Source organism: Mus caroli, chromosome 8 (genome assembly GCF_900094665.2).
Source record: "Mus caroli chromosome 8, CAROLI_EIJ_v1.1, whole genome shotgun sequence".
Classification (NCBI taxonomy): domain Eukaryota; kingdom Metazoa; phylum Chordata; class Mammalia; order Rodentia; family Muridae; genus Mus; species Mus caroli.
In genome coordinates, this window is record NC_034577.1 from 98,639,265 (window position 1) to 98,644,954 (window position 5,690).

General features: G+C 44.9%; 1 protein-coding gene across 1 annotated transcript in view; it reads left to right on the forward strand.

Moving 5' to 3' along the window:
* Positions 1 to 5,690, forward strand: part of Wwp2 (WW domain containing E3 ubiquitin protein ligase 2) — a 118,073-nt gene that overhangs the window by 67,765 nt on the left and 44,618 nt on the right. The window lies entirely within an intron of this gene.

A 5,690-nucleotide genomic window follows, 5' to 3' on the forward strand; every position in this document is an offset into this window, starting at 1 on the left:
TTCGAGACAGGGTTTCTCTGTGTAGCCCTGGCTGTCCTGGCACTCACTTTGTAGACCAGGCTGGCCTCGAACTCAGAAATCCGCCTGCCTCTGCCTCCCTAGTGCTGGGATTAAAGGCGTGTGCCACCACGCCCGGCTAAAATTAATTTCTTATCAATATTGGATTTCATTTGGATTAAACTAGAGACATTTCATTTAGTTTGTATGTGTGTGCCTGAGGGCATTTATGTGCACTACACACATACAGGTGCTCTTGGAGACCAGGAGAGGGGGTTATAGCTCCTCAAACTAGAGTTAAAGCACTTAGGAGCCATCCAGTGTGGGTGCTGAGAACCAAACCCAGATCCTCTGGGAGATGCTTAACCACTGAGCTGTGCCTCTAGTCCCCTTGTGTTGTTGGTTTGTTTGTTTGTTTGTTTGAGGCAGGGTCTCACTCTGTAGCACTGGCAGGCCTGGAAGACACTATGTAGACCAGATGAAACTCAGCTCATAGGGATATGCCTACCACTCCCCCAAGGCTGCCACATCCAACCTTAGGTGTCTTATTTACGAATGACCAATTTGGAAAAACAAAAACAACAACCCAGTTTAGGGAGTATGTCAACTGGGGAAAAAGAAAAGACTGTGTTTGCCCCAAGACCTGAGTGAGAAAAGGCAACAGCATTCCAAGGGCGGAGATCCTGACAGTGTTATGTCCCCACTAGATACTGCTGTCACCATTCCAGCATGGACACCACGAGAAAGGAGACACTCGGTCCTATCCACACCCAGGGATTTATCTGCACTTGGCTCTGTTTCCTGGTACTCAGGAAGGGAAGGCCTGTTACAAAGTAGATCATTTTCATCTTATTGCTGTTTCACTGAGATGGTGCCAGGCAAGCATTCACTTTCTAAAGGTTTTGAGGCCTGTTAAGTCTTTAGTGACAACGGGTCATTTGCTCATTTGTCTCTTTACTTTGGGGCCAGTGGGAGGAGATGTGGGCATTTGCTTCCCCAGATGTAGATAGGTGAGTATAATTCCAGTTGGGAGTGACATGGAGATGGTTGTTATGGATGCCTGTTTGTGATTGCAGTCCTGTGACATGAAGACACTGCGCATAGTCTTGTTGCTGTGACTGTTATTTGCCTGTGACAGACTGACTGAGTGGCACTCTACTTGGTTTGCTGTGTCGTGGATTTCAGGTCTCGGGAAACAGTGTGTGGGGCTTGAGAGCCTTCTTCTGTAGCTTATGTAGCCTAGTTACCTCACTGTGTACAAGGAATGGCGGGGGGGAGGTGTGAGCCTGGGGTGTCCCTTAGCGTCCTGCTTGGCGTTGGGGACCCGCCTGAAGGAAAAATGAACCAGCTCCCATTGAACCTCCTGGGTGAAAGTGACAGCAGATGTGAGGTCTCAGAGGCCACTTTCTCTGCCTACCCAGTGCTCAGGGCATAACTAATCCCCTGTGCTGGGATCCTTCTAATCTGCACGAAGGAACGGCAGGCAGGTGCCTGAGGACCGCTGCATAGAACCACATGTAGCTTTCTGAGTAGCAGCAAACGTACTTTTCTTAGAAGGCAAGTTTTTTGTAGAGAAGCCTGCTGGACACCCTGAAATCTCTTGTACACTGTGAATAGCCAGGTTAACCTCCACCCTCTCTGCTTTTATAGAAAGAGCTCAGGGGCACTGGATCCCCCCAGAAGGTAGAGTTACAATTGATTTTAAGTCTCCTGGTGTGGGTGCTGGGAACTGAACCCAGGTTCTCTGCAAGAACAGTATGAGTTTTAACCACTGAGTCACCTCTCCAGCCTTCTGGGCTATCAGCAAACCTTTATTGGCTTATGTTTAGTTTTAGGGACCTTTGTTTCTTGTCTTTATCTCCAGAAAATCTTGTTCTAGCTTATGAAGTAGGTGCCAGCCATGCTTTTAAAAAAAGCACATGTTTAACTCCAGACTGCTTTGGACATGTTTTATGGTAGTGTGTCTGAATGCCTAAACCATTCCTAAAACCCAGTTTCAAGGCAGCTTCTGCCTGCTAAAACACAAAGACCCATGCCTCTCCTGTCCTCTGCTTTTCTTCTGCCTCCCCTCTGCTTGGCCTCTGTCTCCCTCTGTTTTTCCTCTAGCTCTAAAGGGGAGGCCACTCTGTCCTTTTTCTCTCAGTCCTCTCCCTTTCATCTCTGCCTCTGTCTCTTTTCTCTCCTCTTTCTGCAATGATGACAGTTCATCGTAAGCTCACTGTCAGCCTGGACTGTATAAAAGCAGAAAGCTAGAGCTGTTCCGGGGTGGGCAGACAGAGGCTCTCCTTGGCAGAGTGTGAGTGAGGATGCCTCCAGCCCTCCTTGGTAGGCCTGTGAGGACCACTTCTAGGATGGCAGTGTAGGAGCTGTGCCCCTGATAGAGATTTCACAGGCATAGAGATTAATAGGACAGCTTTCTATTGGCTGTATATTGTACTTATGCATGTAAAAGACTTTAGGGGAAAACCAGAGCCCAGATCTAGCTGGCTTTTTATGTTATTATAACTGTAGAGTATCATTTTTATAAAATGAGAGTGAATGGCAGCCTGTCTGTATCAATGCCATGTTTCTAAGTTTTAGGAGTGGTGGTCTGAGAAATAGACTGATGGTTCCACGCCTCACTGGGATGTGTGCACTGTGATTTACTGTCTAGTTTTCATTGACAATTTCACCCCAGATTTCCATCTGCTACAGCTCCTTTCAATGTGATTTTCATGCACAGTGTTATACAGGCTGTGCTGGGCTCTGCACTCCTGTTTAAGATGCAGTGACTTACAGGCTAGCACTTTATTTCCTTGTTTGTAAATTAGGGCCAGAGTGTGTACTGTAAGCTGTTTTAAGGAATAAGCTATATAAAACATATGAAGGGCTGGGAGGGGCACCCAGTGTGAAGGTGGCACCCAGCACATAGCTTTTATATGTATGAGTAATTTAATTATGAGGCATGCATATTTGTTTTTGTTTCACTTAATCCATGCTTCCATTTATCTGTGTGTCTTCTTATCTACTTTTAAGAACGTTTATTTTTATTAGGCAGTGGTGGTGGCACACCCCTTTAATCCCAGCACTTGGGAGGCAGAGGGAGGTAGATCTCTTGAGTTCATGGCCAGTTTGGACTAAAAAGAAAGTTTCAGGACAGCCAGGACTACACAGAGAAACTGTGTCTCAAAAAAACAAAAAAACAAAAAACCCCAAACAAACAAGCAAAGATTTATTTTTATTAAAGGCATGTGCATTTATCTGTATATGCATATGTACCCCAAGCAGTCCAGAAAGGTGTGTCAGGTCCCCTGGACCAAGGGTTACTGGTGATTGTGAGATTGTGAGTCCTCTGTGGATGCTAGGAACTGAACTCTAGTCCTCTGAAGAGTATGCAGCTGTGCCTCCTGATGGAGTTTGCACAGGCATGCAAAATCAATGTAATAGTTTCCTATTGGTTTGTTATATGTACGCACATAAAAGACGCTAGGGAGAAAAACAAAGCTCTTACTACTAAGCCATTCTCTCTTCTCCAGCCCTTGTCTACTTTAAACCGTTTCCATGATTGGAGTGTAGCTTGTCTACAGTTGGTAGAGTGCTTGCCTAGTGTGCATGAGCCCCTCATAAACTGAGTTCAGGGGAAGCCAGGACTATGAGATCCCAACTGAAATCAAATTAAAATGATAAATTGTAGAGTAGTTAACAGACACCCATCATTTAACTATTCTTCCTCAACTCTTATGTAGTTCCCTGTTTTTGTGTTGCTTTGTTTGAGACATGAGTGGTGTTGTGTAGCCCTAGCTAGCTCGGAAGACTGTATCACCAGGCTGGCCTTGAACATAGAGCATGTTCCCTGCTCTGTCTTGAAAATGTTGCAGTTACAGTCATGGACCTCTGCTGGCGTGCTTTCTTCCTTGCATACAGATTTGTTCTGGGGAAAAATAGAAGCATATTTTTGAAGGAACAGTTGTTGCTGTGTTGTCTTAGCTGGCCTTGAATGCCTAGGCTGTAGTTCTCCTACTGGGCCCTTCTCCTGAGTAGCTGACTCTGTATGCACAGGCCACTATTCATAGCTCTTAAGTGCAATTCTGGAGTCAATAAAAAGGAAATAAATTTCCTTTAAAAAAGATTGCTTATATGGCCAAAGCTGCATATAAATTTCACAAAGCAGCATATGAGATTTTTTTCTCTAACCTTGTTAATACTGTTCTGTTCTAGTTTTTAAGGCTATCAATATTAATAAGTTCTACCTAATGGTCTATTCTTACTGTCTGTTTTTTATTTTCTTTTGTTTGGGTGTTGGGGATTGAACTCTTGACCTCATGCTCATACTGACCAGTGAGTTGCACACCAGCCTAAGTTACTCTTTCTCTGCATTGGAATCCTGTTCTCACTGAGAGGTCATTGAGCAGTTTTCACAGTGACTTTTACTTAATTTAGCACGTACTGCTTTCTTCTATACCATGAGAATTTGTTTTGAGTGAGTCCCACATATTTTGATTATTGGGATTGTGTTTTTAAAAGCTTTATCTTATATATTTAGATGCTTTGCCTGCATGTGTCTCTCACCCCGTGGCTGCCTGATGCCCTCTTTACAGACAGTCAGAAGCCTTGGAACTGGAGTTAGATGGCTGTGAGCTGCCATGTGTGTGCTGACAATTGAACCCAGGTTCTCTGGGAGGGCTGCCAGTGCTCTTAACTGCTGAGCCATCTCTCCAGCCCTAGCATAGTATCTTTCCTGAAGTCTAAAAGGGCTAGCTCTGCCTTGTCACTTGTTCTCCTTGAAAATTCATAGATTTCTCAAAACAATCTCTGGACTTTAAATTTTTAGAGGCATGCTAGAAGTGGGAGTTCTATTAATCTCCTTCATCTAATTAAGATCTAATCTTACCGTCAGCCAGGAACTGAGGGATAATACCTTTACCACCCGTTCCCCTTTAGCTCATGCAACCTTACTGTGTTTCTTTTTGCTTAAAGATCCATTGTTGTTGTTTTTAAGAGAGGGTATCACTATGATACCCTCTGGCTAGCCCGGAACACAATATGTAGACCAGGCTGGCCTCAAACCCAGAGAGACTCACTGTGCCTCCCAAGTGATGCAGTTACAGGCCTGTCCCACCACCCCATCTATTTTTATCATTTTTAATCATGTATCTATGTGTGGGGATGTGCCGGAGGCATCTGATGTAGGTGCTGGGAACAAAACTCAGGTCTTCTCTAGCCCCTACTTTAAAACAAAATTCTGTGCATATGTATGTGTGATTTCATGTATGTGTTCAAGGTGTGTACAGGTAAATGCATGTGTGTAAGTGCATGTGCCTTTGTGTATAGGCCAGACATCGGTGTTGAGCATGCTCTTCAGTTGCTCTTCACCTTATTCTGAATCAAGATCTCCCTCCTTTTCTCTTTGAACTTGGAGCTCATCAATTGGTAGGCTGGCTTGCCTGGGATTAAGAAAAAGATGTCCAATTCCTGATCTTTTTCTTGGCCAAAGGGTTTCCTATCCTTGAATAAATGTGATTCATAAAACTGAAGTGTTTAACCAACATCATCATTTCAGAGGAGCCTTCTGAAACACTCACCGTTACAGAAACCAGTGGCTGTTCAACTGCCCTGGTGCCTCCCTCACCCCCTGCCCTGGTACCTCCCCCACCCCTCACCCCCCACCCCCTGCCCTGGTACCTCCCTAACCCTCCTGCCCTGGCACCTCCCCC